General features: G+C 36.9%; 1 pseudogene; it reads left to right on the top strand.

The window, feature by feature from the left end:
• Positions 1-8,847: 8,847 nt before the first annotated feature.
• LOC105885269 (insulin receptor substrate 1-like) lies at positions 8,848-14,443 on the top strand (annotated as a pseudogene).
• The last annotated feature ends 3,679 nt before the right edge of the window (positions 14,444-18,122 follow it).

Genomic DNA, 18,122 nt, shown 5'->3' with positions numbered 1-18,122 from the left:
AATACAACAGAGAATAAGAAAATCATTACTATTTATTAATACTTAACAATAACATGGTATGTCATTGAGGTGGCATAAAAAGTTCTTTCACTTCATCATGGGTACGGAGAACGTAAAAGAAAGTTGTTTTTCATCCATGTAGGTGATAAATCACATTAAGCACTGAACTCTAATGGTAAGTCCTTACATATTTCAACAATCTTTGTCAGAACTAGCATATAAAGAGCAACAAGCACGGAGATAACTTCAGTGAAGAAGTTCATCCCAAACAAAGTCAACTAAGGCTAGTGAACAAACTTCAGATATTAAATGTAAGAGTTCAGTCTTGTTATTTTTCAAGTTTACTCATGACAGAGTAACTTTTGACAGTTAATGAAGATGAAAGTTTTCATATGATCACAAATTGCCTTCCAGTAACAGTTCGATAACACACTTGTGATATTTAATATTATAGCATGGAAGCTTTGATTTCAGTGGGATTATGATTAAAATGACGTGTATTATTGAGTGAAATGTGCTCAAATTCTGGCTTTTGTAGCATGTGATAAGGAACATAGATTGCTTATTGCCTGATCTCTCCCTCTTGAAATTTAATATAGATGAAAAATTGATGTGAGAAACCTGTTGAATCCCTTTGTTTTTTTCTAATGTCTGGTCTCCTGACAGGAAATTCATGGAAAAGGCATGGGGGTGTCTCAGTTGAAAGGTTCTATTCTTTCTAATAGGTGCCACCATCCACCATCAAAGTGTTGAGAAGTGTTGAGAAAGTGGACACAGGTGAATAGGGAAGGGAATAGAAAAGGAGGGACTAAAAACATCAATATTTGGATGTATTTGGACTTAATAGGGAAAAGTCCAAAAACACAGAAAAAAGGAGTTCCCTGTAGGGTTTTTTCGGGAAAAATTAGATATTTTCTTTGAATGGTGAAAACAGAACTACCATTATATTAAAATGCATTCTTTGAAAATAATAAGTTTAAAAAAGGCTAAGATACAGAAAAATCCTGCTTAAGAAAGATCTATATCAGCTATAATTCATACAATGTCAGTCATCACTACAGAGCAGGGAAAACTTTGTATTTTTAATTGGGTAATGAAGATAATCATATACTTGGTGAGTCCAGGAACAAGAAGGACAAATAAGAAGCAAATGAACACAATGCAATCTACATTTTTAAAATAAATCAACTTTCATAAATCACACCTTCTCATTTTAACTTGTCTATACAAAATATTAGAAGCCACTAAAGTGGCTACTAGGGTTTTAGAACAATCTAAAAGTTCAGTAATATAAGACTAAGTTCCTACAAACTCAGCTAGACCATAGGGCAAAAGTAAAATTGCAACCTTATTTATATTAAAAAAAAAAAAAAACGGTATGCTTTACTCTGTTCTTCAGGATCAGTTAACAACATGTGGTTAGCACCTGCTGAACTTCGTAGACTTCAGAAACATTCAAAAAGGATTTTCAACTCCTAGCAAATTTGAAAAAGGGAAGAAGATTGGAATGAACTAAAGATAATCATCATAATAATAGCTAACGCTGTGCTATTCTTGAGTCAGGCACTTTGCTTTACATTAACTCATTTAATTCTCATTACAACTTTATGATGAATAAACTATAATGAACTTCATTTTACAAATGAGGAAACTGAGGCAAAAAGCAAAAAAAAAATAATGTAAATTAGCACTTTGCCTACCACATAAAAATGATTTCAAACGGTTATAATGAGATGATGTGATGGTTGTATAACACTGTAAAATGAGAAGTCAAAGTGAACTTTTAAAATAGCTGAGTCTTAAACTTGGAACAAAAAGGAGTGAATATTAGAAAAAAATAACAAGTTTCTTATGATGTATTTCATTATGTGCAAATCAAAAAATGAGAAACTGTAGAATTTGCAATAAATACAGGATTGTGTATTTTGCATTATGGAAATGTAAAACAATTTAAAAATCTGATAGCCAAGAACTTGAATATTAGCTGTTACTAAATCTCTTTAGTGTATAATATTCTCAGAAATGTAGACAAATGTGTTTTCTCCCAACAAAGCTTACCAAAGGTGTTTTCTGAAAGATTGTGTTTTTTCTATGAATGGTTTAAAGTGGAAAAATAGGGAAGCATTTTTTCTTAGTAGCTCATTCCGCAGTATAGCGATGATTATCTCACTATACTTAATGCTACTCTTACTATCCTGATATTTTTTAAATAGTATTTTGGGAAAATAAGTGATTATTTTTAATTATTAAAGTACTTTCTATAGGTTTTTGAGTACTTCAAAATCTAGCATTCCATGATTCTGTGAAGAAATTCTTATTTATTTGACACTGGTGAAAAAAAATCTTTTTTACTTTTTTATCCTTGGTTGTATTTATACATATCCTTATAAATATTAATTATAACTTCTCTTTCAGTAGAAATGTTACACGTGTTCAACTTTATCTTACTAGATTGCTGCTTAATAAAAACCAAACCAAATTTTTTTTAAAAAAACACTGTAAATATACTTAAAATTACAGAATCGTGCACTTTAACTGGGTAAACTCATGTATATCTCAATAAAGTTATTAATAGAAAGAAATAAAAATTTAAAAACTTAGATTAAAATAATTTCTATTGCCCTAAATCACAAAAAAATAAGTTAATAGAAATACTCAACCCTATTTACTCTAACTCTGGAGCCTCTGCCTTAACCACTACACTGTATTTCAGAAAAAAGACATTACTTACAAATGATGCTATTATGCTCCAAAAGTAATCTCATTAAAGTGTTACCGTGAATATCAGATCAGAAAGAGATTGCCTCAAAATATACAAGTCTGTGGGAAGTAGCTGACTAGTAGTGGCTCGATATTTTACTTGGAAAAGATACTATCATCCCCTAGATGTTCATATGTTAGTAACACTAAAGGTCATAAGTTAGATTGCCTTTAGTAAACCAAAGGGAATTTTCATAAATCCTTAGAAGAGCTAAGTGGGGACACACATAAATACAGTCTCTCATCCTATATATTTACTTTTCTTATAACTATTCTTAGTGCCTTAAGATCTAAAGCTTAGAATCACTCTAAAAGAACAGAAAGAAAAGGATGTGGTGAGGCATTTTCTTCCTAGTTCCTGCTAAATCTCAGACACTTAAATGCCTGTTCCTTGCCAAAGTAAACACAATCTATCCAACTAGTACCATCCTTTTACAATCACGATTGATGATCACTATCATCCCATTAGATCTACATCTCACACCCTGCACTTCATCACCTAACTCACAGGATCTATGTAATAATTCCTCAGTCTACCTGAATTTCATGTCTTCAATCTCAGTTTTTCATTAGCCATTAGCTTGCACAGCCACACCTTAGATCTCATCAGTAAGAATGGAAAACAAAAGATGGACTCAAACAAACTACAAAGGAAAAACCAGCAGAACTTTGTAGTTAATTGTATATTGAGTACCCAATTAGTAGAAATTTTAAAAGTCAAAGGTGTCTTACAGTTTCACATGACTAAATAGCCAAACACGCCATAATTTAAAGTGTCTTTTGGTTCAAAGAAAACCCCTTATTAGCTGTTGCTGATAACCAATGAAAAGTCTTTTTAGAAGCTGTAAGAATATATTAATAACACCTTGAGCATTTAGTTATTTACACTTAAAGATGAATAAAATGTCTAACAGCAGACATTCCTGGGGGGATAGATGAAAAAGAAAGGGTGTTAGGGCACCATCCCTGAACACTAAAAGGGGTAAAAGCAGAAATAAAGGTCAGTGACCTCAAATCTTACCTATAAATAATTCTGCTATGATAAGCAGAATAATGGCCCCCCAAAGATGTCCATTTAATAATCCCGAGAATTTGTAAATGTGTTATGTTACATGGTAAAGGAAATTAAGGTTGATGATGGAATTAAGGTTGCTAACTAACTGACTTTAAAGTGTGAAGATTACCCTGGATTAATTGGGTGGATCTACTACAATAAAAGCTTTAAAGGCAAAAGAGGGAGGCAGAAAAGAAGGTCATAGAGATGACACATTGGAAGAAGCAGCAGAAGAGATTCAAAGCGTAAGAGAGACTTGACCAGCTATTGTTGGCTTTGAAGAGGAAGGAAAGGTGCAATGAGGCAAAGAATGTGGGCAGCCTTTAGAAGCTGGGAATGACCCTCAGCTGACAGCCAAAAAGGAAACAGAGGCCTCAGCCCTACAAACTGCAAGCAACTGAATTCTGCCATAAACCTGAATGATTGAGAAAATGGATTCTCCCCCTAGAAATCAAGAAAAGAAAACAGCCCTGCAAACACCTTGATTTTAGCCCACTGTGGCTCATACTAAACTTCTCATCTACAAAATCATAAAATAATAAATTCACGTTGTTGTAAGCCTCTAAATTCGTGGTAATTTAAGGCAGCAATAGAAAACTGAAACACCTGGAGATACCTAATTCAGGGTAATTATTCAGATGGATGGCTCTTGCCAACACCTCCATGTCCCAATCTCTACCCCAGACTTTACATTTCTTCTTCGTTTGTTTTCTATGTTGATGTTTCCTACTCGTATAATATTTATTGCTGTGTTCACTGTTCAAAAATTTATTGTTTCCCAAAGAAAGATACTATAAAAATACCACAATATAATCAATACTAAAGATAACATTCAATATGCAGACCTTTGCCTTCAGGCAGAGTTATTTGTAGTAATAATTTTAACAACTGCACAGCCACACCTTAGATCTCATCATTAAGAATGGAAAACAAAAGATGGACTCAAACAAACTACAAAGGAAAAACCAGCAGATTCAAAGACTTTTCATTCACTGAGTTACTCTGTATGATTAATTACAATGCTTCAATATGCTTGATAACATCTGAGACTACTTACAGATTCTTAATGAATCAATGACACTACTTATTTTCCAGTGGTGCACTAAAGCTGGCTGGCTTTTACTGTTTTGTTAGAGGCAGCTGTTAAATTATCAGGAATTTTCCAAGTAATTATTTAAACACAACCATTATTGAAAATAAACAAACATACAATTAAATAAATCATATTTTAAAAGATTACATTCAGTAATCAATGCACCAACCCACCACTGCCTTATTATTTTACCACATTTTACTATTATCTGTGCTCTTGAGTTATTTTCATCCATTCTATCTGTATGGTGGTGTGCTACTCTACATCACTTCCAAATTCAATTGATAGCTTCAAATTGGCCATACAGGGAGCACTTATACCATAGAAATTGAGAAACCTTACAAAGCAGGGCCTGATGTATTGTTTTGTTGATTGTCTAGATTTATGAAAGTGATGGAGAAATGTTAATAAAATTAATCAAACTTACAAGTGTGACTGTCATGTATGTAACTACTGTATTATGAATAGCACAAAAAGATGGAAAAATATTCTGCTGAATTTAAAAAACTATCATTTGATTCAACAAAGATATAAATCCACACCTAAGGGATGTGGTGCGTGCTGTCTGGGGAATGGGCACATTTGTCGGGTAGTGCAAATGCAATTAATGTAACAAAAGAGTTTGTACTCCCATAATACTGTGAAGTAAAAATAAATAAACAAGACACATATTAAAGTAAAAAATAAATTAAGCCAAGTTATTGATGAATCAGGTATTTTTCAGCATGCATATTCATTATTTCACTTTTTTTAGTCATTAATGTAAACAAAATATCACAACAATCATGATGAAGTTACATTCACTTGTTAATTGCAAACATATTTGGCTACAAGAGTTAGTGAAAAATCTGTTCAAAGCATTCCTTGAGAATCAATGAGCTATATGGGATTTACAACAAGAATACTGTGTATTTTATTATGATTTGTAAATTATGTGCTGTACATATTTTTTTTTTTGAAATGAGGTCTCACTATGCCCAGGCTGATGTCTAACACCTGGGCTCAAGAAATCCGCCCACCTTAGCCTCCTGTGTAGCTGGTATTACATGCGTGTACCGCTGCTCCCAGTGACATCTTTAATATCAGTAAAATGTATATATACAAGTGCTTTTTCTTTTACTCTTTTTATTAATTTTCATTAATCATGCCTATAAAAGAATAAATAAAAAGTTTCTGCCATCTAAAAAAGGCATAACCTCCAAGGTTAATAAGAAACTGAGTGTTTTTACATGTGACAGAAGCAAAGGTAACACTGTTTTTATGTTTTTCTCCATGAGGTGTGGTAATAAACCAAAACATGAGGGAACAGGAACCTACAAAATGACCCTGTACACAAAGGGCCTCATGAGTCAAGGGGTTAGAACCCTATGTTAGAATTTGACTTCTCCACAACTTCTCTTCCTAGAGATATCAAGCATTACAGACATTCACATTGAGTCTCCAGCCTAATTGTCCTTTACATCACTATAGGAAAAACTATGGTCTTTCACTATTTCCCAAACACACATTGCACTTTCCAACCTGTGCTCCTTTCCTCAAACTCTTCTTTTTATTTAGAATTATTCCTCCTTACAAACTCTTAGTTGAAGAGTCTTAGCCCCAGTACACCCTTAGGGACTTGACCGTCCACTAATCTGTCTCTTCTAGGAAGACTTATGGAATTCTCTTCAAAAAGGGACTCCTTGTGGCCTCAAAAGTTCACATATTATGTATGTATGTTTGCCCCTCCAGCAAAACCCTTGCCCCTTGTCTGGGTGAGGAAAAACACCTAGTAGGAAAGGATCTGAAAAGCATTTTGTAAGCCTGAAATTGCGTGTGTGTTTGTGTGTGTATATGTGTATGATATATATATTATGTGCTGTACATATTTTTTTTTTGAAATGAGGTCTCACTCATACAGCATATATATATGCTACAGCATATATATATGAGATACATTATATATTTTATATATGTATGAGGGTTTTGCAGATGATGAAGGTCTATACAAATGTAAGCTGTTAATACTACTGGTTTTCTTATTATGTCATAATTTTTCCAGATAGACGACCTCCTTTCCTTTTCATTCCTACCACCTGTTGTTTCTGACAAGCAACAGCAAGAGGATTTGATTGCCTGAAATGAAGTAGGAAACTCAAGAATGCTAAAAAATGAATTGGAGTGCTAGCACTAGGGATTGGCATTAAATGCATAAGGGGGGAGAAGGGAGAAGGAGGAGGGGGAGGCTACAGAGTTGTGGAAAGAAAGAGGGAGGAAGTGGGAGAGAAATCACAGTAGTAGATAACATTCAGTAAAATGAACAAAAAACACTAACATCAATTATCTCAAGTAGTATATACAACTTTTAGCATTGTCATCATCTCCATTTTGCAGATATATCTGTGCAAGTTCTGAACCACATTTGTGCACAAGATCATACAGCTAGTAAATGTTATCTGGAATGCAAACCCAGGCAGACTGACTCCAGAGCCTACAGTTTGAACCCTCTGATGAATAATTTACAGATTGATTTCTTCACGGTTGCAATATACCCAGCTAATTGAATGTATTCCCATAGCGTTATTGAATTAAAAACAAATAAAGAACCTACAACAGCCAAATGTATCTGTGGATAAATTAATATGATGGTTCCAAATAAAATCAGCTCAAAGCAGCATTTTGGCAAGATTTTACTTAAGAATGTTAAATTTTACCATGCTTAGTTTAAAATTGCAATATATTTGTCTTTCCCTATTATAATAATAGGTCAAAATGATTAAAATGGGAAAATATGGATATCTCTAAGAATCTCAGACCACAAGAGAGAGTTCATATCAATACCCAAAAGTGGCTAAACAGAGAAACTCTTCAATATCTAGATTAGGTTAAAGAAATTGATCTTATTCACTAATAATAATGGATCTTCAGATTTTATAACTGTTTACATATTCAATTTAATCCTACCAAGGATGATAATGACATATTTTTAAATTGTGCCCTCACACGTATAAATAATCTATACTAAGTTCATTCCCTACAAGACAATTTAGAAGTGAATCTCCAAGTCTCCTTTCCATATCTGCCTTGGATAACCATATTTAATGATTCATTTATTTTAAGCACTGTGACTGAAAATGGATAAATCAGTATCCCTTTGATGACATATATCCATGCTGTCATATATCCTCTGTGTCTTCACTTGTAAAATACTCTAGTTTTTTTATAACAATGGTAAATTAATGATAAGAAATTATCTGGTAAATGGATATACTGCCTACAAAAAAATGGAAATAATAGAAAAATTCCTACTACTTAGACACTTTTATACACTGTAGCAAAAGCACAAAATATTTTTGTCCATGAATAAGTTGAAGAACTTTATATGCCATATCAAACACACACAAACACACACATACACACACACAGCCCAAATAGTACAGAAGAGAAGGGAGGTGACACTCTATCCAACTAACATGACATTCAAAAGCCCAGAGCCAAAGAGACCAGGTGCTAGGCTAGAACTTTTATAGGAGCAGCATTAAATAGTCCCCATGAAAAGTGAACCAAGCAGTCATCCAGATGTTTCCATCTGGATATTTGGTATACTGATGATAAAAGGCCCTAATTTACTCACTTTTTCTCACATCCTGGGCAGCTGTTAATAGTAGCAATCCTGAAGCAACTTATTAACTTTAAACCATGAAATTATGAAGCTGAGCATATCATCTATCTCATCATGATTAGGACCTTACTGTTATAACAATTTTTTTCTTTAATTCTCCTTAATAGTATTTTGTGTTGCTATTAATATTATTTTATTACCTGATCGTCTCCTTCCATAGCTTGCTCTTCAAATTTCTTCTAAAGGAGAGGGGAGACAAACAAAATGAAGTATAAAGAAAATACAGCCAATAAATAGAGATAGGATTTTAAAAAGAAGATGTCATTAAAGAAAGATAAGATGGACTATGTGGGTAAGTTCTTCCTAGTGTGTTTCAGTTCTATTTCTGTGAGAATTAAGTTTAGATATATTAGTTAGTATTATTTTAGTACAGTTATTTAATCTTCTACAAAGCCACCTAACTAAATCCAACCAATGTTTCAATATCTTATAAAATAATTAAAGTCTGAGAAACTTTGCAAACAGCAATATATGATAAAAAATGTCCTATCTCCAACATTTTGGCATCTCTCCCATTCATTCACCTCTCCCATTGATCCTGCTTCTAAAGTAATATATTTATATTTTTAGTTCCCACCCCCATACCCAGAGATAAAATTCACCTGACTCTGAAGGCTTGAATTCTTGGTAATTTCATCTCTCAGAAAAGAAAATCATGGTAAGAAAATTTCTCTGTTTTGAATTCTAAGAAATAAATAACTATTTAGAAGTGATAGAAGCATTGGAAGAGAGTAACCCTATCATCTTATAGTTAGTAAGTAATAGCAAAGGAAGGGAATGGTAGGCATAGTCAGACACATGTCTTGCTATTAATAGAGTGACATTTACAGCAGCTGTCCAAATAGTTCAAGTCCCCCATCACAAATGTAACTTACCTCAGAGTCAATGTAAAAATCAACCAATTACTAATTCTGGAATTTAAATAATTTTGAATGAATTTGAGAAACTTTCTACTCTATAGGCTGTGTAAGTGATACAGGCTGTGTGAGTGATACAACTCCAATGAAATAGTGACATAATTTCCCTAAAATTTGTGCTTACCATGCAATCTGCCACTGTAGAACCAGATATCTAGTCAAACAGTTGGCCAGGCATTAGTTTTTGGCACTAGATATCTTTAGTCCTTACATTGAACTTTGATTTCTATTAATAGGACTAGAAAAATGAGATTGTAAAAGAAAGACCAACAAGATACAGTTATTTGGATTGCATGGATTTAGAAGTATTTAAAGATTTTTTCTCCTAGAATGCTGACGAAAAGAAAGATATGAAGATGAACTTTAATTGCAAACATATACTGATGGTAAGGCACAACGAGGATTGTGAAAGTTAACAGATATAAAATTGAGTTGCTCTGAGTGAGAAGGCTTAAATATGCAAGCACTAAATGTAAATCAAGTTCAACATAATGATAACAAAAAGAATTAAAAGCATATAGAAAAATTAATAATGCTTTTGAACATGAAATTAGTCATAACTATAGTATCACAGACTGCACAGTAAGACTATGTCCCGTTTACATTCATAAGTAATCTCACACTTTAAACCCATCTTTCTCATTATTATGCTGCAACACAAATATTTTGATATCAACGTACTTCTCTCTCCCACCACACTTAATGATCTATTTCATTCATTATAATGCCAATTCCTCAAATTTTGGCATTCATTAATACATTGCTTCGAGGTAATCTGTAAATAACACATTAACCGAGGTGTTTTTTTTTTCCATACTAAATTTGTTTAAAGCCATTGAAATCTAACTTCATTTTACTAAGAAAGATGAAAGAATGAAAGACAGTTTAATGAAAAATCTGCAGATGTGAGAAAGGGTTAAGTGTTTGTGATGGAAAAGAAAGACTTTTTAATTTTGTTCTTAATCTCCAGAGAGAAGTTCAGTGCAGGTAAATAGACTTGAAAGAATTGAATCCTGAATGTCAGTTACTTTCCTTCCAACTGCTGAACAATAGGTGGTAATCTCTACATTTCACAGGGTTGAGAGAGGGAACAATAGCCTGAGTATCTGAAAATATTGCTTTTTTGCCTGACGTCACTGGAATTTTTTAGTGCGCTTTATGAAATAGTTCCACCACAGAAGTAAAGTAAAACCCTTTTTACTTCTTTTTACCCAGTATTTCAAGAGGGTAAAATATACTTAAAAAATGACCTTTTAAAATGTCTAGTGCCCTACTACAAACTTGGAAGCCTATATTGCACAAAACTGAGCAACAGTGTCATAAGGAAAGCAATAGAGTGTTTTTCTTTTATCTTTTTTTGAATTTCTCAGACAAGAAAATAATTCATAAAATAAACTTTCAAACTGAATTTTATGACATTCTCTGTACTGAAAAGCCAGATAAAAGAAGTCACAACTTAGGTTTCTTAATATAGAGTGATGAATTCCGCTTCAGATTTAAGCATGAGCTAGGCTTGAGTTAAAATTCAGAAATGACCACAGAAATTAATTTTCCATACAATAAAAAAAACACTAACCTGTTTGCAATGTAATATGGGCTTTTAAAAATAGAGATGGACATGTTTGAAGCTCTGACTCTGGGGGGGTGGGAGGGGGGAAAGGCAACAAATGTAACCTAAACATTTGTACCCCCATAATATGCTGAAAGAAAAAAAAAAGAAAAAAAAGGAAAACAAAATAAAACAAAAACTATCAAAGTGAAATGTCAGAGACAACTGTTAAACTTAGTCCTTAAGGAAATCAGATATTTCATACTTAATAACCTAATACATTATCTTGCATATAAAAATACAATTTTCATCATTTTTTATTTTTTTTAAAAATCTTACTTATCATTTCCCAACTGCTATTTTTATTAGGATAAATGATCAATTTTAAATATTTGCGAAGATTTGCCAAACTCTCTAAATGGCACAACTAATAATTATGGTGATCTGTCATACTAACAGGAAATATTGAAGAGCTGAAGTTCATACAATCCCTGTTATTTCATTCCCAAAAAAGGAACTTACCTGTCTGGGAGAAATAAGTCCTTGTCACAGAGCTGAATTACTTGTAATGATATTACTTTATTATACTTGTTGGTAATTATCTTTACAGAACTTACACTTTAATTATATGAAACACAATGTTCATTTATTGACTAGTATAATATCTCAATAATTTACCCTTTTGTACATATCCAAATTAATTTACTGTGTCCATACTGCCAATATATATGAACATATCTATACACATCTGTATTATCAATAATCTTCTATTTCTTTTGATACTGTTCTTGCCTAGTATTGTTCTTTGTAATCAGCTCAAAGAGAAGAGAAAAGCCGATAGTAAAAATCATAAATTTCGCTAAAAAACATTTTCATGAGTATGGCTCCAGTCCTTGTGATTTCCAAAGTTCTTTCTCCAGTGTCACTCCAGATTCCCTGGGCCACACCCCACTGGCCCATGGTGAAGAGGAGCTGAGCAACTATATCTGCATGGGCGGCAAGGGGGTCGTCACCCTGACCGCCCCCAGCGGTCACTACATTTTGTCTCAAAGTGGCAATGGCCACCGCTGCATCCCGGGATTTGGCTTGGGCACCAGTCCAGCCTTGGCTGGGGATGAAGCAGCCAGTGCTGTAGATCTGGATAATCGGTTCCAAAAGAGAACTCACTCGGCAGGCACATCCCCTACTATTTCCCACCAGAAGACTCTGTCCCAGTCCTCAGTGGCTTCCATTGAGGAGTATACGGAGATGATGCCTGCCTATCCACCAGGAGGTGGCAGTGGAGGCTGACTGCAGGGCCACCAGCACTCTACCTTTGTGCCCACCCACTCCTACCCGGAGGAGGGTCTGGAAATGCACCCCTTGGAGCCTCAGGGGGGCCACCACCGCGCAGATATCCTCACGCTCCACACCAACGATGGCTATATGCCCATGTTCCTGGGGATAGCCCCAGTGCCCAGCAGCAGAAAGGGCAGTAGGGACTATATGCCCATGAGCCCCAAGAGCATGTCTGCCCCCTAGAAGATCATCAACCCTATCAGACGCCATCCCCAGAGAGTGGACCCCAATGGCTACATGATGATGTCCCTCAGCAGCAGCTGCTCCCCTGACCTTGGAGGTGGGCCCAGCAGCAGCAGCAGTGCTGCCCCCTCTGGGAGCAGCTACAGGAAGCTTTGGACAAATGGTATAGGGGGCCACCACTCTCCCGCCCTGCCCCAACCCAAGCTTCCAGTGGAGAGCAGTGGTGGCAAGCTCTTACCTTGCACAGGTGACTACCTGAACATGTCGCCAGTGGGGGACTCCAATACCAGCAGCCCCTCCGGCTGCTACTATAGCCCTGAATACCCCCAGCACAAGCCAGTCCTCACCTAGTACTCATTGCCAAGGTCCTTTAAGCACACTCAGCGTCCTACGGAGCCAGAGGAGGGTGCCTAGCACCAGCACCTCCGCCTTTCCTGTAGCTCTGGTCGCCTTTTCTATGCCACAGCAGCAGAAGATTCTTCCTCCTCCATCAGCAGTGACAGCCTTGGTGGGGGACACTGTGGGGCTAGGCTGGAGCCTGATCTCCCGCATGCCCACCACCATCAGGTCTTGCAGCCCCATCTGCCTCGGAAAGTGGACACAGCTGCCCAGACCAACAGCCTTCTGGCTCGGCCCACGAGGCTATCCCTGGGGGATCCTAAGGCCAGCACCTTACCTCTGGCCCGAGAGCAGCAGCAGCCCCTGCTGCATCCTCCACCCTTCAGAGCCAAAAAGCCCAAGGGAATATGTGAATATTGAATTTGGAAGTGATCAGCCTGGCTATTTATCTGGCCCCATGGCTTCCCACAGCTCTCCTTCAGTCAGGTGTCCATCCCAGCTCCAGCCAACTCCCAGTGAGGAAGAGACTGGAACTGAGGAGTACATGAAAATGGACCCTGGGGCCAGGCTGGAGGGCAGCCTGGCAGGAGAGCTCTGGGGTTGAGATGGGCAGAGTGGGCCCCGCATCTCCTGGGGCTACTAGTTTTTGCAGGCCCACCTGGGAAATACCCAGCAGCTGCGGTGACTGTATGACCATGCAGATGGGTTGTCCCCGTCAGAGCTATGTGGACCCCCCCCCCAGTTGCCCCCGCCAGCTATGCTGACATAGGGACAGGCATAGCTGCATAGGAGGCGAGCCTTCCCAGGGCTGCCATGGCTGCTCGCTCCTCATCCTCAGCAGCCTCTGCTTCTCCTGCTGCACCTCAAGGGACAGCTGAGCTGGCTGCCCGATCATCCCTGCTAGGGGGCCCGCAGGGACCTGGGGGCATGAGCATCTTCACGCAGGTGAACCTCAGTTCCAACCGCTACCAGAGTGCCAAAGTGATCTGGGCAGACCCACAAGGGTGCCGGAGGAGGCATAGCTCCGAGACCTTCTGCTCCACACCTAGTGCCACCCAGGTGGGCAACACGGTGCCCTTCGGAGGAAGCGCTGCAGTAGGGGCTAGCAGTGGAGGCAGCAGCAGCAGTAAACATGGGAAACGCCACAGCTCTGCTTCCTTTGAGAATGTGTGGCTGAAGCCTGGGGAGCTTGGAGAAGCCCCCAAGGGGTCAGCCCAAGTGTGTGAGGCTTCTGGGGGTTTGGAGAATGGCCTTAACTACATAGACCTGGATTTGGTCAAGGACTTCAAGCAGTGCCCTCAGGAGCACCCTGCTCAACCACAGCCTCCCCCACCAATGCCCCCTCATCAGCCCCTGGGCAGCAGGGAGAACAGCTCCACCTGCTGCTCCAGTGAGGATTTAAGTGCCTATGTCAGCATCAGTTTCCAGAGCAGCCAGAGGACCGCCAGTAGCTCATCTGGACATCACAGCAGAATGAAGACCTAAACGACCTCAGCAAATCCTCCTCTAACTCATGGGTACCCAGACTCAGAGTATTTCATGATTCACAACTAGGACCTCGTATCTTTCTCCTTGGTAGATGGTACGATGCATCCATTTCAGTTTGTTTACTTTATACAAGCCTCAGGAGTCTGTTGACTGAACTGCACGTTCTATATTGTGCCAAGCAAAAAAGCACTGTGACACCAGAACAATGAGTCTGTATAAACTTCATCTGCAACTGTAAGGAGTTAGCTGGCCACAGTGAGCAGATGTGCCCACCACCACGCCAGGAAAGAATGGGTTTACTCTCATTCCATCTGCAAGATGCATTTCATCTGCTGCTGAAACTGTGTGTGACGAAGCATCATTGAAAATTATTTCATACAAGATTGTTCACATTGGGTGGAGAGAGTATTAAATATTTAACATAGGTTTGGATTTACATGTGTAATTTTTTAATGAAAATGTAACTTTTCTTACAGCACATCTTTTTTTTTTTTTTGGATGTGGGACTGAGGTATACAATGTTCTCTTGTAAAGAATGGAGCAAATGCTTAAAACAAGGCTAAAAAGAGTAGAATTAGGGTATGATCCTTATTTTAAGATTGTAACTGAGAAAAATAATATAATAAGAATCACAGTGCCATAGATGGTTCTCAATTGTATAGTTATATTTGCTGATATTATCTCTTGTAATATAAACCTGATATTGAGCTGAGTTCCTTATAGAATTAATCTTAATTTTGTATTTTTCCTGTAAGACAATAGGCCATGTTAATTAAACTAAAGAAGGGTGTATTCAGCTGGGTATTTTCAACTGCCAGCTTAAAATTGGCAATGGAATGGAAGCAAAATGACAAGAAAAGGAAATCAAAGTCTTCCATTGTAAATACTGTAAACAGAAGGAGACTTGGGTGATTCCTTCGAATCAAAAGCTCTCTTTGGAATGAACAATGTGGGTGTTTGTACATTCTGGAAATGTCTTTCTATTTGTAATAAACTAGATACTGTTAATCTTTTCTTTTCTCCCCCCCCTCCACTTCTGTAAGCTTCCTGCTCCATTCCCACCACTTTTTTTTTGTGCACACATGATATTTCATTTCCTGTATTGTCTTGAGAAAGATAGTAAGACAAGTGAGTGCTTGCTAACCAGACATTAAAATTCCAGAAAATGTGGTTTAAAAAAAAACAAAACATTTTCAGCTTCATGCTTTAATGACAAATCCATTGAATATTTCCTGACCACTTGGAGTGATATGGAAAACAAGAAAAAGGTAATTATACATCAGTATCTGTAAGTGAATGTTCCTTTATCTTGATATATAAAGGTCCTACTGAGGTCTTTAATAATATATGATACCACTTTCTCAAATAAGATGAATATATGTAAGAATGAAAACTCAACAATCTTTACATATTGTTTACAGTATTTTAAATATATAGACATGGTAATAGTTATAGATCATAAAGTGAATTATATATTTAATAATGGCTTAGCAGAAGTAATATAGATTAGTTATGGTTGTTTAACCTATATCTCCCTGTCACAAATATTAAATGCTTCATTTTTAATGTAGGAAAATATTCTGTCTCAAAATTTACTACCTGTTGCATATGACCCTGCTGACAATATGCTCCTTCTCAGATATGTGTCCCTTAACTCCTAGTGATTTCCTGGTTCATCTGGATAGCCTCTAAACCCCTCTCTCTCTTCCATTCCTCCTGATCCTTTCTCTTCATTCTGCTTTGATTGTACCATAAGAATATAAGCCAGAAGACCTTAATTCTAGAACCAGCTCCATCATGTATTAACTAAGCAACCATGGAGTAAGACAATTAAACTTTATAACCCTCAGTTTCTTCATCCATAAAGTGGGCATGATAACATCTATTACTGATGTCCCTTTCTTATCTCTCAAAGTTGTTATGAAAATAAGACTATAATATGAGATATTATTTAAAACTTCATAAACTATTCCTTGCTACATAAAATCAAGTAGTATTATTCAGAATAATATTTCAAAATTTCCAGCTTAAGCATTCTGATCTTCCCTGTCAATACTTTCCTCATAAGGAAGATTATCTACTTTCCCAAGGTTTCACTATCATCTGATATGTTGTATGGTGATAGATCTCAAAATTATATCTCCAAACCTGATCTCCCACATACTAACAACATATAAACTATATTTGAAGTCTATAAAATTGTAATACAGACTCTATTGGAAAACTGGTTATTTTCACCATAATTTCTTATGTATGTCTGTATTTCTTCAATTTCTTTTTGAAGACATTTTTAATATCCGTATGTGTTGCCCTATAGAGACATCCAAGATTTCAGGAGTTTTGCAGGGCTTTGCCTTGAAGGAATATGTGAACTTGTTAGTTAACATATCAAAAGCAGCCTTGCCTTAGGAGGGCATCTCCCTGATCAGTAGTGATTTCCTTGGAAACCCTGTCTCAGACCTGTTGGCTTGCACCTGACAACTCTGTAGGACAAGGCTTGGTATGGGGTCACAGGTTGAGAACTGAACAAAGAGTTCCCACCTGACAGTCACCTGCAGCTGGAAACAATTGGTCTAAGGAACAGTTCCTGCTTCACTCCTGACTAGCTGTCTCAATAAAGAAAAAACTACATAAAGAAATATAGAGCTTCTATATTTCTGTTTAACCTTTCTGCTAAGTGATAATTTTATCTTAGGACTTAGAAGTTTATCTTAGATTTTGTAACAGTTTGCTCACATAGATAGAGTTAATCAAGGGATCTCTAAAAGCTTTTGAGGAGGCTTTAAACCTAAATGAACTACCTTTTATTATGTAAATCTGTTACCACTGGCAACTGATTACTGCACCATTAAATACTGACACCGAACTTCACTCGAGGCCTCACAGCTCACAGGAATGCTGGAGGACATCCTGACCCCCCATCTTTATAAACTATATTTTCACCTGAGTGTCTTCTTTTATATCTATATTCTCTATTTTCTATTTCTATTATTTACATATCCCTTGTGACGACCCCTGCCAAAGGGATCCAGTTTTACTGGGAGCATAGCTAACTCCTCACATGTATGTATGTGCTCCATGTATCCACATTCCACTTGACAGTAAATAAATTCTGATAGATATCCAGTAAATATGTTAGAGGGGATATAGTTACATTCCATAATTGCTAGCAGGTTTCCTCTCATTTTTCAAGCTTCACCTTTCATATAAGCACAAATATATACATATCCCCATTCCCTAAGCAAACATTTCTTAATCAGAGCCTTTTCCTGATCACTTTTTCTGTCTGATTATATTCATCTTAAGTTCTCCTGAGCATTTTCCTTCTAATAGTGTTATGATTGTTTCATCCTTCAGGCTCCCAGATGTCCAGTTAAGATATGATATTTGCAGAACTTGAGTCAGAAATAGTCTTACCACAAATCATTGCTCAACCAGCTATACAAAAGCTCAGGTCTTAACAACCTCTAGGGGCATGTGTACCTTTTCAGTTTGATCTTTCAAAGTATTATCACAGACCATGCCTTAGGGACCACATAGACTTTCATAATATCATATGTCATTGATTAGAAAGGTAGGATTTTTTTTCCTGTTTTTGAAAATTTCAACATTAAGGTGCTCACATGGTAGTAATACTCACTGGGTGCCAGTTAGGTGGGGGCAGTGTGGGGGTGTTGGGTAGAGTGGGTGGGGTGGGTAAACCCACAGCTAATGGAGACGGGGCACACTGTATGGTGGAA

This window comes from Microcebus murinus, chromosome X (genome assembly GCF_040939455.1).
Source record: "Microcebus murinus isolate Inina chromosome X, M.murinus_Inina_mat1.0, whole genome shotgun sequence".
In the NCBI taxonomy this organism is placed as follows: domain Eukaryota; kingdom Metazoa; phylum Chordata; class Mammalia; order Primates; family Cheirogaleidae; genus Microcebus; species Microcebus murinus.
Note: the sequence above shows the minus strand (reverse complement) of the source record. Positions and strands in the feature narration are given on the sequence as shown.